This window comes from Musca autumnalis, unplaced genomic scaffold, assembly GCF_047663935.1.
Source record: "Musca autumnalis isolate F117 unplaced genomic scaffold, ASM4766393v1 scaffold_2, whole genome shotgun sequence".
Taxonomy (NCBI): domain Eukaryota; kingdom Metazoa; phylum Arthropoda; class Insecta; order Diptera; family Muscidae; genus Musca; species Musca autumnalis.
The window spans coordinates 205570321-205588473 of NW_027411755.1; the positions used below are offsets into that span (position 1 = coordinate 205570321).

The 18153-nt window shown below is 33.4% G+C and overlaps 1 protein-coding gene across 3 annotated transcripts in view; it reads left to right on the forward strand.

The window, feature by feature from the left end:
- LOC141395166 (uncharacterized) overlaps positions 1-18153 on the forward strand; it is a 1209623-nt gene that overhangs the window by 1109061 nt on the left and 82409 nt on the right. Inside the window, exon 5 of one of the 3 annotated variants that reach the window (XM_073970671.1) lies at positions 6464-6480. The gene's annotated coding sequence lies outside the window, so the exon portion shown is untranslated. Of the gene's footprint in view, positions 1-6463; positions 6481-15135; positions 15467-18153 lie in introns of those variants that run through there. The other 2 variants (XM_073970672.1, XM_073970669.1) reach the window with 2 other exon arrangements.

The window sequence follows — 18153 nt, forward strand, 5'->3', positions numbered from 1 at the left end:
TAAAAAATATTTCTGGAGCAACTATCACTGCGTGGATTTTTTAAAAAATATTTCTGGAGCAACTATCACTGCGTGGATTTTTTAAAAAATATTTCTGGAGCAACTATCACTGCGTGGATTTTTTAAAAAATATTTCTGGAGCAACTATCACTGCGTGGATTTTTTAAAAAATATTTCTGGAGCAACTATCACTGCGTGGATTTTTTAAAAAATATTTCTGGAGCAACTATCACTGCGTGGATTTTTTAAAAAATATTTCTGGAGCAACTATCACTGCGTGGATTTTTTAAAAAATATTTCTGGAGCAACTATCACTGCGTGGATTTTTTAAAAAATATTTCTGGAGCAACTATCACTGCGTGGATTTTTTAAAAAATATTTCTGGAGCAACTATCACTGCGTGGATTTTTTAAAAAATATTTCTGGAGCAACTATCACTGCGTGGATTTTTTAAAAAATATTTCTGGAGCAACTATCACTGCGTGGATTTTTTAAAAAATATTTCTGGAGCAACTATCACTGCGTGGATTTTTTAAAAAATATTTCTGGAGCAACTATCACTGCGTGGATTTTTTAAAAAATATTTCTGGAGCAACTATCACTGCGTGGATTTTTTAAAAAATATTTCTGGAGCAACTATCACTGCGTGGATTTTTTAAAAAATATTTCTGGAGCAACTATCACTGCGTGGATTTTTTAAAAAATATTTCTGGAGCAACTATCACTGCGTGGATTTTTTAAAAAATATTTCTGGAGCAACTATCACTGCGTGGATTTTTTAAAAAATATTTCTGGAGCAACTATCACTGCGTGGATTTTTTAAAAAATATTTCTGGAGCAACTATCACTGCGTGGATTTTTTAAAAAATATTTCTGGAGCAACTATCACTGCGTGGATTTTTTAAAAAATATTTCTGGAGCAACTATCACTGCGTGGATTTTTTAAAAAATATTTCTGGAGCAACTATCACTGCGTGGATTTTTTAAAAAATATTTCTGGAGCAACTATCACTGCGTGGATTTTTTAAAAAATATTTCTGGAGCAACTATCACTGCGTGGATTTTTTAAAAAATATTTCTGGAGCAACTATCACTGCGTGGATTTTTTAAAAAATATTTCTGGAGCAACTATCACTGCGTGGATTTTTTAAAAAATATTTCTGGAGCAACTATCACTGCGTGGATTTTTTAAAAAATATTTCTGGAGCAACTATCACTGCGTGGATTTTTTAAAAAATATTTCTGGAGCAACTATCACTGCGTGGATTTTTTAAAAAATATTTCTGGAGCAACTATCACTGCGTGGATTTTTTAAAAAATATTTCTGGAGCAACTATCACTGCGTGGATTTTTTAAAAAATATTTCTGGAGCAACTATCACTGCGTGGATTTTTTAAAAAATATTTCTGGAGCAACTATCACTGCGTGGATTTTTTAAAAAATATTTCTGGAGCAACTATCACTGCGTGGATTTTTTAAAACATATTTCTGGAGCAACTATCACTGCGTGGATTTTTTAAAAAATATTTCTGGAGCAACTATCACTGCGTTGATTTTTTAAAAAATATTTCTGGAGCAACTATCACTGCGTGGATTTTTTAAAAAATATTTCTGGAGCAACTATCACTGCGTGGATTTTTTAAAAAATATTTCTGGAGCAACTATCACTGCGTGGATTTTTTAAAAAATATTTCTGGAGCAACTATCACTGCGTGGATTTTTTAAAAAATATTTCTGGAGCAACTATCACTGCGTGGATTTTTTAAAAAATATTTCTGGAGCAACTATCACTGCGTGGATTTTTTAAAAAATATTTCTGGAGCAACTATCACTGCGTGGATTTTTTAAAAAATATTTCTGGGGCAACTATCACTGCGTGGATTTTTTAAAAAATATTTCTGGAGCAACTATCACTGCGTGGATTTTTTAAAAAATATTTCTGGAGCAACTATCACTGCGTGGATTTTTTAAAAAATATTTCTGGAGCAACTATCACTGCGTGGATTTTTTAAAAAATATTTCTGGAGCAACTATCACTGCGTGGATTTTTTAAAAAATATTTCTGGAGCAACTATCACTGCGTGGATTTTTTAAAAAATATTTCTGGAGCAACTATCACTGCGTGGATTTTTTAAAAAATATTTCTGGAGCAACTATCACTGCGTGGATTTTTTAAAAAATATTTCTGGAGCAACTATCACTGCGTGGATTTTTTAAAAAATATTTCTGGAGCAACTATCACTGCGTGGATTTTTTAAAAAATATTTCTGGAGCAACTATCACTGCGTGGATTTTTTAAAAAATATTTCTGGAGCAACTATCACAGCGGAAATTTTTAAAACATCAGGGTTATAGACATGGATGGATGGTTTAGATATATTTTTTTAAAACATCACGGTTATAGCCTTGGTTTTTAAGGAATATTTCTTGAGTTACTTTCACGGTTATATGCGTGGATTTTTACGGAATATTTCTTGAGATATTTTCGCGGTTATATTCGTGGACTAAAAGGAATATTTCTAGAGATACTTTCACGTGGATTTTTAGGTCCCGGTCCACACTAGAGTAATTTCAATGAAAGATTGATTTTTTCTTTTTTGGAAAAAACACATAATTTCAAGAAACTAGTGTACACGCTTTCATGTGTTTTGCAATTTTGCTTTGTTGCAATATTCGTATGAAACTAACAGTCCGTTTTATTTTAAATTTTCTTTTAATGTCAACATTTCAGTGAAATTATTCTTAGTGTGGACCGAGACTAATGAATATTTCTTGCTATACTTTCACGGTTATATGCGTGGATTTTTAAGGAATATATCATGGGATACTTTCATGGTTATGGGCGTGAATTTTTTTGAAATATTCCTTGGGATACTTTCACGGCTATAGGCGTGGATTTTTTAGAAATATTTCTTGATATATTTCCTCGGTTATATGCGCGGATCTTTAAGGATTATTTCTTGAGATACTTTCACGGTTATGTGCGTGGATTTTTAAGGAATATTTCTTGGGATACTTTCATGGTTATAGGGGTGGATTTTTTAGAAATATTCCTTGGGATGCTCTCAAGGCTATAGGTGTGATTTTTTTAGAAATATTCCTTGGGATACTTTCACGGCTATAGGCGTGGATTTGTTAGAAATATTTCTTGATATACTTTCACGGTAATATGCCAGGATTTTTAAGGAATATTTCTTGAGATATTAAACAAAACATTTTCAAATACATAATTCCGCAAGATGTTTTACTTTCAGACACAGCTGAAGCAATTTCATATACCTTACCATATTTCAACCACATGTGACATGTGCCTCAAGTGGTTACTGTGGTGGTGTTAGATCACTTGTAGAGTTTTGTAATACAATTTCCGCTCACTTGAAAATCAAGTAATTACTGTTTCGGCGTCTTGTAATTTACACAAAAAAAACACCACATGTCTAAATGGCTCAGACATAAAACCTACCCCTCGCTAATTAAACAAAAATAACTACACTTTCGTTTTCGGAATATTTCTATTGGCATTCTTCCTCACTTTTGTTGTCTGCAATGTTGTTTCTGTTGCTGTTTTGAAATGTTTTGCAGTATTTGCTCTCTTCTTCAAGAAATGTTTAAAATTTTAAAGCTGGTTGCCGGTTTTGTTTTACAACAAAAATGTAAGCGTTTCTCAAAACCCGAATTATACGACGTTATACTTCAAAAGCAGAGTTTCAGGTCATAACATCCAAATTCATGCCGCATGCAAGTAGAACGTTGGTTATTTTTATAAACAACGACTTCTTGAAACAGCCAGCAAACAGAAAATCTTACAAAAAAAAGGATACACATTGTAATTGTAATACGTTGCTGCAGAGTTGTGGTATTGCGGTACTGTTGAGTTATTTTTATTATTGTTGTTGCCATACTTCATTCTTTGGTTGTTTGGTCGGTGGTGCGGACCCTATAAGAATTTTTTTGATAGTACTGCTGCAACTAAAGCAGCAACAACAACAGCCACAGCAAATACAACGAAAATAATATAAAAATAAAATTTGTAAACAAACTATAAAAATGTGTTGTATGTCTGTTCATGTTTCAATACTTCTGTTTGTTAGTCCGTCCGTTCGTCCGTCCACACATATGTATGTCCGTCTGTCCTTTTGTATTTTGGGACCTTCTGTAGGTAATTGTTCTCACCTCTCGTTTTAGGACATTTTATCATAGAATTGTATTTCAAACTTGAGGACTTCTCTCCCTCTCACTACGAATTCTCACTCTCTCTTTATAATGCACACAGATACAGACACACACACACACCACCGAGTGTACACAAATCAATACTAAAAACACCAAAAGTGTTGTGAATATGTTAAATATAGCTAAAAACGCAGAAACGGAATATAGTGTTACAATACATTACTGTGACTATCAAACAAAACTACACAAGTCGACTTACATATCACTGATTTACTCAAAGAGTGGCATTTGCTGAGTTAGCGATTTCTATTTTTTCAACGACTTCTTATTGTGTCAAATTGTCATGCTCATATCTCTAAAACTCAAAGAGTTACAACTAAACTCAAACGGCCAATTTACTGCTACATATTTCGGATATGATATGTTTCTAAGACCTTGATTTTTAACTTTAAAATCGAATTTAGAGTCATACCGAAAATAGGATACTATTAGGCAGTAAAATGTCGTAAGTCCATTCGTAGAATCAGCTACCTTTCCAAAGATAGAAAAAGTGTGTTCTTTTTTAGTGAACATTTTTGGCATAGAGATATGCCAAACCAGTAAGGAAAGAATCAACGTCAGGCGGGACCGCCTATGTGATACCCCACATCACTGTGAATACGTAAAGTATATTTCGATGTATGGGAGCTATTTAGACCGATTTTAATATAATTTGTCAAACTCATTTCTAGACAGATTTCAGTAACACATTTCGAATTTTGTCAAAATTGGTTAAATATATCGAGTATATTTCTATTTCAATTGCATTGAAATTATGCAGTACATACATACATAGTGTGTTTGGTGCATCAAGTATAAGAAAACTACCGAAAGCTATATCCAAATCTCGATCGAATTCAATATATAAGGATATATAAGGGATCAATATCCAAATCTGAATCGATTTTCCCAAAAGCAATAGCGTTCTTCCTATCGCTAAAAACTAATATTCCCTAATTTTCAGCTGAATCGGGCAATGAATGCGATCTGTACGTTGCGAACGGACGGACAGACATGCATAAATCGACTCAGGAAGTATTTCTATGTATATCCCCAAAAAGGAACTATGGTTCTACCTCGTTTCCTTATGGATGTTACTACAAATGCACAAAGACATAATACACCACAGTGCACAGTGGATCCACTTGTATGGAGAAAGTGGCCAAAAATATTTCCAGTGCAAATATCAAGTTAAGGTTATAGCTTTGTGCTGCTGCGCAGATCTTTTTAAGAAACCATGAGCGTAGCATTCTCCCTTCTTTTCCCTCTGGAGGGGGTATACGGTATAAATTGTTTTATGCTCTTAATACAAAATGTCATGAACAAACGTACCGATTATCTTATGATGCAAGAATAGGCATGGAGAACAAAACAATCTCCAAAACAACATAGAATCCAATCAATTTAGCTGGGTAAATAGACAAACGTTTTTGTCTGAAAATTGGTAAAAATTTTAATATATGTAAATATTACTGCCTTCTTCCGCGAAGTAATGTACCGCCCACGTAAGCTGTATTTGGAAGAAAATGTCTTGACCTCTCCATTGATGCCAATGTACGTCGTCAGATAACAGAGTTATACCCTAATATATCCATAGAAACCATACTCTAGAACAGTTTTAGTCTGCGACCCACCATTTAAAGTCTGACACTAGATGGCAACTGATATTAATACTGGATAATGTTGAACCCATCACCTACATTTGAAAATTGTTCCCGAGATGGTCACTGGGGGGCATTATAACTAAAACCTTAGGTCAAATTTAAGTATATGATCGAATTGGCATTACAAAATACCCCAAGAAAACAACAGCTAACTGGATTCCGGCAACACCTTAAACACCATTAAAAAACTAAGCTATTAACTCCTCCTCTAAAATCCAATATAATATTTTGCAATTTGCGATATTTTGAATATAGTATTTACCTGTACGTTAATTGTAAGTTGTATTCACTACAAAAAATATTAGTCAAATGTTTCGACTTTTAGAGCTATTCTTAAAAAGAATGCGTTCGAGTGAAACAAAAACTAATTTATTTTTAATAAGGTCCATGTCATAGCTGTCAGTGTTTCCAGATGTTGTACAAACATTTTGACATTCACTTTTTTATTTTTGGTCAATGGCTGGAACAATGGCTGGAACCACTGTGCAAAGTGACGGTATAAAAATGACTATCTCATTTGACTCTAGAATAAGATTATTTCATTTTTTTCTCTGATTTAATATTGAGTTTTTGTTTTTTTTTTTCAGATAACCTACTGATGTTTGTAAGTATGTCATAAATTCTTAATTTACATTATGCTGTTATCATTATTCATTTTACATGCCCAGTCCTGTGGCAACTGAGGAGCAAGAATGAGCCTCAGGAACATAAATGTGACTCATGAAAGTAATGGTATTACACCCACATTAACCTACTTAATACCGAATCAGTTTCAGACAATAACATATCTGTTGGTCAAGCTGGCTGGAACGCACGATAACTTTCGAACGGAGTTCACGGTTCAAACCAAACCTTTTACTTTGCAATAATCCGTCTAAACTTAAATCAAGTTTAGAGATTGTCACCATCAGTCCATTTCTTAGGGTACCTCCTCCACAAACGTAAACAAAATTTGAAGATATTAAATTGAAAGTTGATATCAGAACAATTCTTTTTCTTACGAGTTTCTTTTTTATTGGAATTATCTCTCCAATCTTCCACACTTTTGGTCTCTATCAACGCTATAATTTTATTCTCCTTAATTCCTGCGGTAATGTCTCGAAGGATTAAAAAATGCCTCAAAGTGGTGTTCTTCTAAGGTATGGAAGATCACGGATTTTTCGTGTTATCTGTATTGATTGGAACTAGCGGTATAGTGGAATATAAGGTCCGCTAATAATATTGGCTTTGGAAACTTCCAAAGATTCAAAAGAAATTCCTTTTTAAAATTGGTGAGTTGTTTAAGGCAAACATACGTCCATTCCTCCTTTTATTATTTTGTGGTAAAGGATTTTATGTCTTTATGCATTTGTATGTAACATACATACATAAGGAAACAAGATAGACCCTTTTAGGGATATGCATATAACCACTTTCTGAGCGATTTTATTGTCCAATTCGGCTAAAAATCAGGGAAGATATTTTTTAGCAGTAGGAAGAACGCTATTGCTTTGGTGAGACTGGTTTCAGATTTGGATATAGCTCTTAGATTCACGTTCGACCTTTTTAAGGTATTTGATGCACCAAACACGATAATCTGTCCAATTTCGATGCAAATGGGAATGTGTGACGGAATTTGGTGTAGAAATAAATTTACCAAATTATATTGAAATCGGTTCAAATTTGGGTATTGCTCCCATACATATATTTTAGGCGGAGTTCATGTATTTAACGCACCGAAATCGCTATGTAATGTCAAAATTTGGTAAAATTTTGAATGGGTGTCTACTTGGTCGAAACGTAATAATAATAAATTATATCGAAATATGTTCATATTTGGATATAGCTAACATATGTATATACATTAGGCCGGGGCGAATTGAAAACCTTGATGGGCCCTTCGCGTTTCTTATTCCTGGGATGAACTAAGCAAAAAAGTCCCCTAGAGCATAGGTCTACGGTGAAAATCGAGCCTCCCGATTTTGACTTTAAGTTTTTTATCCACGTTTTTAGACATTTTGGCATATAACAGCCAAACCATTGAGATTATCGATCCAATACAAGGAGTAAAATTGTAGCCAAAACAGTAATTAAGAACTCTCTAATACATCGCAAAAACACTGGAATGCTTCTTCAGGCAGTTTTGGCCTTGAGAAGGTGCAAACTTTTAGAAAAATGTTGTTAAATGGCACTGTGCTACAAAAGTTGACCAGAAAAAATATTCAAGCGTTCTTACCCAAAATTAAATCGTTTTGGGATTCATGGACATCGACAATGCCTTAAGTTCGTTTGGGGCACTTTGTTTTATTTTTTTATAGCGATAAAAGTATTGAAAATGTGGGTTTCTTACATTTTCAAATGTAAACGGAAACGTCTCACCCTTAAAATTATCGGCATTAGTTATTTCGTTACGGAAGGAAAACTTAATATAAAAAATAAACACTATTTATTACGGAAATGGAGAAAATTGAACATTTTGTTGTACTAATACCAACTTTAATGAATATTTATTTTTATTTAAATGCTATTCGTACTACTTTAGTTCGATTTGCAAAAAAAATCAGCCCTATCTTACCCTTACACATAAACAGCGAGTCACGCTTTTTGAGGCGAAACGTAATTTAGAACCATTTAGTACTTTTCATAAACATAAGTATGAGTTTCCAAAACCACACTCCAATAGTAATATTAGTTTCATATCTCAGGATTCCAGCCCTATCCGATCACCCATATACAAATTGTACCAAATTTAGTAGCATTTTTTACTTTTCGTCCCCATCAGTACGAATTTCCAAAACTACCTCAATCCTTAACTCCAACAATTTTAAATTTCAGGATTCCAGCTCTATCCATTCACCCAAATCCAGATTGTACCAAATTTAGTACCATTTAGCACTTTTCATATACATGAGTACACATTCAGCCACAAATGGTAAATTTTTTAGTACTTTTCGCTTGTCCCTTATGGGATGTTTGTGGAACCATTATTATTATACTTTTCGCACCATTCTAGTACGAATTTCCAAAATCCCAGCCTTATCGACCACCTTCGCCCCAAGACTAACCCTCACCAAAAATTTCATGATTCTAGCTCCAGCCGTTTGTTGTGGGCGTTGATTATTAGAACGTTTTAAGACGATAGGGTTTGCCTGCTCAAAAACGCGATTTCCGTTTTGACTCTCATTCGTATTTTCCACATCTAGTGTTGCGTTTTTGAAGTCATTTTATACAAGCGTACTTTTTGAACAAAAAGAAGTACGGTTTTACATAAATGTACCAAAAAGGTTTGTGTGTATTGTACATGAACATTTAAAAAAAGCAATTCTTGTGAATCCCATGAAATTGGGTAGAATGTATGGGTTGCTAAAGTTGTTGCCTCGTATCGCCTGTCATTGCTCTGTTCCAGAACCTGCAAGAAGCTACTGTTTTTTACTACGATAACATTTTTTCCTTTATGTTATCGGAAAAAATTTAAAAAATTAGTAGATTCTTGCAGTACTGGAACAGACCACATGTAAAAAATAACGTAATAATTCATAGGTAAGATGATACTTTGGATGCCGAACTTTGTATAGGTTTTCGTTTTCTTGATATTTATTAATTAAAATCTCTATTAAATTGTTATCCGACATGTCACTTCTTACAGCATTTAACACAAAAATGTTTATTTGTTTACATTTTTATTCCTACACATTTCGCACACACATTCTTCATTTTATAAAAATATGTGAGGAAACAGTTATTACTTATACCATGATGATATTTACATTAGGCAATTTTCCTTGACGGATTTTTTTCTTCTTTTATACAAACAATTCTGTTCGAACATTTTTTATTTCAAAACATTTAAAATAATCTCAATTACGAAAACTATAAAAGAAATTAATTAAAAAATCATAATATAAAATAAATAAAAAATATTTAAAAAAGTACTTTATGTACGTTTTCGTTCACTTACTTCCACATTTTGTTTCAACACTTGCACAATTTGCGAATGATAACCAAAACGGACAACAAGTTTTTGAGCAGTCAATCCCTATCGTCTGAAAACGCACTTACTCGGTCAGCCAAACAAATGGTACCATTTTTAGTACTTTTCACACCATTGTAGTACTTTTCACACCTTTCTAGCACGAATTCCCAACAACCCAATCATATCTGATACCTTCGGACCAAGGGAGAACCTCTCCCAAAATTTTAAGTTTCTAGCTTTTACCTTTCGTCTGGGCGATGATTTGCGCCATAGGCCAAGTTTCCGAGATATTGCATGATGAACTTTTTGATTTTCCCCTAAAATGCATGAGAACATAGCTTTATATCTCTGTTTGACGTTATTGTAGGGTTGTTTTGAGATTACATTTATGTAAAGTTTGTCAAGAAAGAATTCAATCACGACATAACTCAGAAGTTTAATGTCGGAATATCCGGTTGAAAAATTGAGATGATCGGATCTATCCTCCAAGAAAAGTTATAATATATAGCTATTTTATCAAGCATTATAGGGGGAAATCAAAAAGTTAATCACGCGATATCTCGGAAACTTGACCTATTGCCACAGCCACTTGGTCTGGACGTTGATTACACTGTGCTACAGTGAAAATTTGCAGGGGTTCTAATGCATAAATTCGGTTTTGTGGGAGTCCATAGAAGACGAAAATACCTTTGGTTTCTTTGGGTCACTTCGGTTTTTGATTTTATAACGGTAAATGTAGTGAAAAATGGGCTTTCTTGGATTTTCAACTTTAAACGGACATTACTTCTTTTTTCCACACTCTATCCTTTATTGGAAAGGGGAGAATAGTGTCTTTTGAACAAGCGATAGATTTTTAAAATTGGTTAACAAATGGCTAAGTAATAGTGGTTTTTATGTGACAAAAACGCATTAAAAACAGTAAAATGTTTTTCCTTGTGCTCTAGGCTGCGTAAACGATACCTAACAGTACAATTATTTACTGTTAGCAAGTAGGAAATTTAGTTGACTTTCGAAAATGGGAAAAAACAACGAAATCAGTGGAAAAATGAATGCGCTATGGCATTTTTTGTGTTTCAACTTTTTGGTTTTTTTTCATATTTTCCTTTATAATAGATTGGTACCTTAGCATGTATGATTCTAATTGTGATTATCTTGCATAACAATTACGCACAAGGTACTAATCTTTTATAAAGGAAAATATGAAAAAAGACAAAAAGTTGAAACACAAAAAATGACATAGCGCATTCATTTTTTAACCGATTTCGTTGGTTTTTCCCATATTGGAAAGCCAACTAAATTTCCTACTTCCTAACCGTAAATAATTGTATGTTAGGTAGCGCCTAACACTACAGTTAAAAAAAATAAACCGATCAGCATATATTTTTGTGGGATCATTACGAACCTAATAATGTTGTCCATTATCGAAAGGGAATTAAAAAAAAATCAACTTTTAAAAATTTTGAACAGTTAAAATCCAAATTTCAATTTAAAAAAAACTGTAAAAAATTGATGTTTTTGTCGGACTCCGTCAGCAGTTTTTTTTAAAGACTCTCTCGGTTAATCACATGCTATGTGTATAATAGTCCCACAAAAACATATAAAGACCAGAGCATCCGTTTTCGAGCTACAATGGGCACCGCTTTTAAAAGTGCCACTTCGATGAAAAGACGTTTTTAGTTTCTATGGTACATACAAAACACAATAAATGTTTCCCTTCGATAGCTCATGTCTCGGTAAATTTTTGTCCGATGGACTGGAGATTTTGGCACATATTCTATTCCACATGTACTTTTAAATGGGCCAAAAAATTAAATTTTTCGAATTTTATATGAAATATTGGTACATAGTATATAAATTCAATAGAAAGAATTCATAACATATAGGATACAATTTTAAATATTTACAGAGTAGGGTATTTAGAATTGAAATGTGGTTCGAAATGTATACAAATTATGGAAATTTTAGATATATTATAACATTTGAGGCAAAAAATTTAGTTTTTCCAGTTCGTTATTTCTCCAATTATTTTATTCTGGTCCTTAACTACAAATTTGCTTCACAGGTCAGAAGAAGATTTGCATTGGCTTCAGAGATGTAGCCCCGAGTTGCTTAAAAAATCAATATTTAACAATGCTTAGATGGGGCCCATAAAATCCAAGCTGGATTTGACTCATCAAAACGCAACTAGGGCTTTTGTATTTTGGGTCTGTACTTTCACAAAATCCTCACTTCAAATTTTTTGCACAAGATTACCGTAAAATGTTGCACAGTGTTATTTACCGGGAGAGATAGTCTAATTCCAGGATTATTTTAACTTTTGATATAATGTTAGAAAAGAATCGTTATAATTTTTTTCTTAATTGTACGACTCGATGACAAACACTTTGTTGGACTTAGTTGTATATAGTTTTGACAAATAACAATCGATCCTTATGGAACCCCACATAATTATTCGCTAATAATAAGCTAATTAATTTTGGAAATTAATCTTATTTTGAGAGACTCTCCTCTCGATAGTTACCGCGCCCATAAGCTATTTTAGTTGGTCAACGTAGTATTTAGAACTTTGTCAGGAAGCATGAACTTGTCCACGAAAAATAGGATATCGCTCTAAACAAGACTGCAAAATGTCCAAAGAATCGAACAGTCTTTAAACTGCAGTTATGTTAGACTTGTAAGAGGGACCTGAAGATGTTGTCCAAACATATTCTCTTGGAACGTGATGTACTTTTGGGAGTAATTTTGCGAGTGGATAGTACATATAAAGTTCGATTTTAGACTGAATCGGTTAGTCCCTTCGACCATTTTAGTGAACATTTTTTAACGTTTATGGTAGAGGTACCGATATGACTTAAATTTAATTTGAACAAAACATTACGAGATCCATATCTTGGACCAAATCGGTTGATCAGTTCGAGAGTTGGGCCCCCCCTGCGTACGTCCCCGGTGTCCTAAGATACCACTTGCAGAGGCTGGGAAATCGTTTTGTGAAAAGATGGCAAAGCACCCATGCTGCAATGTATGTGTACAAATCCAATTGGACAATTAATATGCTGGGGCACCATGTAATTTGCAATAATGCAAAAATTGGGAATGGGAAAATGTGGTTCTCTACACAAACCCCATTATATATTAGGCGGTAGGCCCGTTATATAGCGGACACGTTATTGCAATTTGCATCAGGGAGAAAGGTCGGTAGTTATTTTTCCATATGTAGGCTACTTTGCCGGTATATGCCTCCAGGAAATAAAATGTAGTTCAAAAATATATTTTTTTTATTTTTTATACAAAAGTAATGGTCCATTTCACCCGGTAAGAGGTAGTTTACACTATCTATCAATGTCATATGACACGAAATAAAAACATTCCATATCTACCCACGGAGGCAATGTGGAGACGTAATTTTATAATATTTTTGTTGGATTGGACGCACAGAATAAATGGCGTAAGGAAAATCTCCAATATTCCACATATTAGTGAATATTTAACGATAGAAAATTTAGGTATTTAGGTAGTGTAAACTACCCCTAAGTAATACCAGATCATCATCCAAAATTGTAGCCATCTTCTTCTACCTAAACTCTTAATAATTGTTCCACAAACATCCCAGACGGGACAGGGGAGACTTCTCTCATATCAATGAGTGCACCCCGATTCATATTAGCTCAATGATATGGGACCTACTGTTTATCGCCGAGTCCGAACGGCGTGCCTTACGACACCACTTTATAGAGAAGTTTTACATGGCTGAAATACTCAGGAAATGTCGCCAACATTACTGAGGGGTATTTTGCCACCGTTGAAATTTTTGATGTTGCCTGGCCGGGGAATCGAACCCACGACCTTCTGCGTGCAAGGCGGGTGTGCATACCATTGCACCACGGTGGCACCCTAAACTCTTACCTCGTGCAAAATTTTGTGATTATTTAGCTATAACGGCGACGTCTAGCGTGTTTATGATTACACTACAAACAAATAACTGTGTCTATTAGGCTATAACTCTGTTATTTTATCATATAAACCAACATAATTGACATCACTATAAAGGTCAAGCGTTCCTCTTCCAAGTATAGCCTACTTGGCCGGAATGTCTCTTCCAGGAATAAAGATCTAAGCTGTATATTAAAAATTTTCATAATTTTCACACAAAAGTTCTGGCCTGAACCCGACCTCCTTACAAAATTTCCATAATTGCGGCCTGGAGTTTGATTACAATTTATAATGGACAGACGGACGGAAGGACACACATCTCAAAATCGCTTTATCTCGTTGAGTTATGAAGATTAGTATACCACATTGGGGGTCTCCGACGAATATTTCGCGGTGTTACATGAATTTTACCAAAACAAACTTACAATACCCTTTGTAGGGTATAATTAGAGCCCTATTAAACATCTGCTTCTTTGATTTCAAAAACAAAAGTTTGAAACCGCTTCTCTTTTTCAATGAATTTTTAGCGACGCGAAACATTTTTGCAAGAATTCTACTTTCTGCGAGAAATTATCCATTTAGTGGAATGATATGGATACTTTCAAATTGAAAATGTAACGAATTTTCAAACATGTTTTTCAAAATATTCAATCAAATATGAAAATATATTAGTTTTATAAATTCCAATAATTTACATATACCGGTGACACTAACATTACAGACAAAAACAAATTCCTATGTATAAATTGAATTTTCATACAAAAATACAACAAATGTTGACATTTAAAATTTACAACAACATTTTCGCGATGCACATACCTGTTTCTATACAGTTTGACATTTCTGTACCTTTTTCATTTTTCGCGGCAAAGCAAATTCAAATGACAAATATGATATATGACTGCTCAAATCGAAATCAGCTGATTGTGGTGATTTGATTTGGGACCTGTATAATTGGGCCATGCTATTAGTTAAATTGCGTAAGATGAGAGAGAAGCTCTGTTTGCTTGCTCGCGACTAAAGAGGTGCCGAATGCTGATATAGATAAATTCGGACGTAACGCTATTTTATTTATACAATTATACGCTGGTATTTTGCTGTCGATTGCTTATTTTTAGTATGTTTTTTTCTAAAATTTGAGACAAAAATCGCTAAGTTGTCATTACCATTGTAACTATGCATCTCTCCATAATTATGTACCTTCAACTCTCTTTTGACTCCACTGAACTCTCTCTCACTCTCTCCCAAATGTATCTTTTACTCTCATTTCATGTATTTTTTACTCAATTACTCTCTGCTTCTGCCAAAAAACACACAGAACTGCAGTGCAGCGCACAAAAGCCATCACCGTCCGTTTGTATAGCTCCATAGAAATTTGACAGTTTTCTCATAAGTCAGTGTCAAAGATTGTATTGTATCTTTAGGTTATACGGACCGTTGTCGTGTTTCTGCCGTATCGTGCCGTCGTATATTACCTTGCCGTGTGTGTCGTGTATATTTTATGTTGCGTTCGTTGTATCCTCCTCATCCGTTTCGTTCGTTCGTACGTTGATTCTCGTTCGTTATATTGTTTACGGTGGATGTGGATGGATAGCTGGATGAATGTTTGGATGTGGATAGATTCAATGGCTGGCTCTGGCTAGTCCAATGACGACGGCAACGACGAGATACAACTCCACCACATTGGAAAAAATGAAGAATTCTGGGTGTGCGTTGCGTTTGTGTTTCCTTTGTTTTCTTTTAATTATTTTTTTTTTTGTGGATTTCTCGTCGTATTTGGTATTTCTCTTCTTTGGTGTATAAATTTTTTCCCTGGTTTGTGATGTTGTGTTGAAAATATAAAGAATGAAAACAAAAAAAGAATGGAAAAAATAGAGAAATAATTTAATTTGTTTATTGCGACAAAAAAGAAAGAAAAAAACAACAACCGACAAGAAGAAAAAGCTGAAAATGGCTATTATTTTGTTTAATTAATGTTTAAAGAAAGTTTTGTTTGGCAACAAAGTACAAAATAAAAATGAAGTTTTGTTGTTCGTATTTGCATGCCAAAAAAGAAGTTACATTTGTATCTATTAGATGCCTCGGTGATGTGGAGTGGCAATGTGAAGAAGCCTGGCATCGCTAGCCGCAACAAGAAAAAAATAAATATTCCGGAAATGAAATATTTAGTGTATTTTTTATGGCAACTCTCCGTTCAAGTGTTTTGTGTACTGTTTTTTTTTTCTTGTTCGTTTGTTACAACCTCTCCAGTTCCGAACCATAAAAAAAATGTTTATTTATTTTTCTACTTGTTTAGTATCTACAATTTCAAAAGTTATGGCGAATGAGCCAACGACGACGAATGAATGATTCCAGGAATCCATAAAATGCTCCGTTTAATAAAATTTGAAACCAGTTTATGTTGTCAAACCTCCTCCTAAATTGTGGATTACTCGACTAATTTTTTGTGTGTTAAAGAAATAAACCGACAAATTTTGAGAAAATAAAGGTCTCTCCCCGCCTATTATGAATGAATGGCAATTCAAGCAACAACAACAACAACACCAATAACTACAATAATAATAAAACGTGTATTAAACAAGAAAAGCCCACAAAAAATACAAGAAAAATTTAATCCAACTGTGGAAATGTGAGATAATTTTAAATCTACTGCTCAACCAACCAGCCCGAAAAAAGAGGATATACAACAACAATAACTTCGGCAACAAAAACATACATACAACGAAAAAAAGTATCTTAAACATTCTGGCGAGGAATATCTTAAATCCAATACAAAAAGCAAAATGCCTAGCCAACTAGCTAGCTAGGAAGCTATGTTCTTCTTGGGTTTATTTCTAAAAAAGGTACACGAAAGAAGAAACAAGGCGCATATTTCTTGCCTCAACTACGTGCTAGTATGTGTGTTTGTGCTAAAGTGTGTGTATTAGTGTATCTGTGTGTGTTTGTGCACAAGATTAAAGCAATGTTTAGCAGCAGCAACGGCTGGCGGCAGGCAGCAGGTACTCATCCTCCTCAAAAATGTTCTGCTTGCCTTTCGTTCGTTCGTCCACATTAAAGGTGGAAAACAAACATATGATTGGGGGTTTTTCGGGGTTTCTTCAATTTTGTGTTTTTTTTTTTGTTCTGGGAAAATTCAAAATAGAGTCATTGAATATGGATTTAAACCATGAATTGCTGGCTGGCTATTGGAAAAGTGAAGTGAAGAGAATAAAAAAATAACTGGAAAATGTTTTTAAAGTTAAAATGCCCAGAAATGTTGAAACGAAACATAAAATTAATTATAAAATTGAGATAAATTACTAATTTAACGGAATTGTGTATATTTAAGATGCACACGAATCTTATGTTGAAATTATTGTGGAATGATGAAGAAAAAACTGGTTTTTGAGACCATGAGAAAGAAATTAACTGCATCCAGTAGTGGAGACAGATAAAAATATGCTTAAATAATTAAAGTGGATATTTAAAGAAATTAATTAATGAAAAAATTAAAAATAATTAATAAAAACAAAAACATAAATAATTCAATATTTGAAATTTAAATTTCAACAGATCAAATTGATATTAAAATATATGTGAATTTAAAAACAAAAATTAGAATTACATAAATTTATATTAAATCAGTTATAGGTAAATTGTGGAAGTAATAGACACAATTATATCAATTATTTTATGGATATAAGAAAGAAAATAAATTAAAAAATAGTAAAAACATAAAATAATTTTAAATAAATAACAATTAAAAAGTAATAAATCTACCTAAAATATTAATAAAAAATACACATATCAATTTTGAAAACTATATCTGGAAGCGAAACCGCAATAATTAAAAAAAAATAAAAGTTTATGGATTATGAAAAAATTAGAATTTGGCACACCTAACCAATTTTTACAAATAAAAAGGCCGATCCAATTACACTGTACAACATTTTTAAGGTGATCTTGTGCAAACAATTCGAACTGAGGAATTTTTGAAAGTACAGACCCAAACGACAAGAAACCCTAGTTGGGTTTTGTAGTGTCACATCCAGATCGGATTTTATGGCCCCATCTCAACATGGTTAAATATTGAGTTTTTAAAGAAATTCGGGGCTATATCTCTGAAACCAATGAGAATCTTCTTGTGACCTCTGAAGCAAATTTGTAGATAAGGACAAGAATAAAATATTTGGAGAAATAATGAACTCGAAAAACTACATTTATTGCCTCAAACTTTAAAATTATATGCAAAAATTCCACAATTTTTATACATTTCGCGTCGTATCTCTAAAACCGTTAACATTTTCTGAATATTTTCTTTTGGAATGTAATACACAACTCTTCAGAACATTTCATTGTTGTAAAATGCCTCTATGCCCTAGTTTTCAGTACATTTTTCAACGACGATTTAATAAA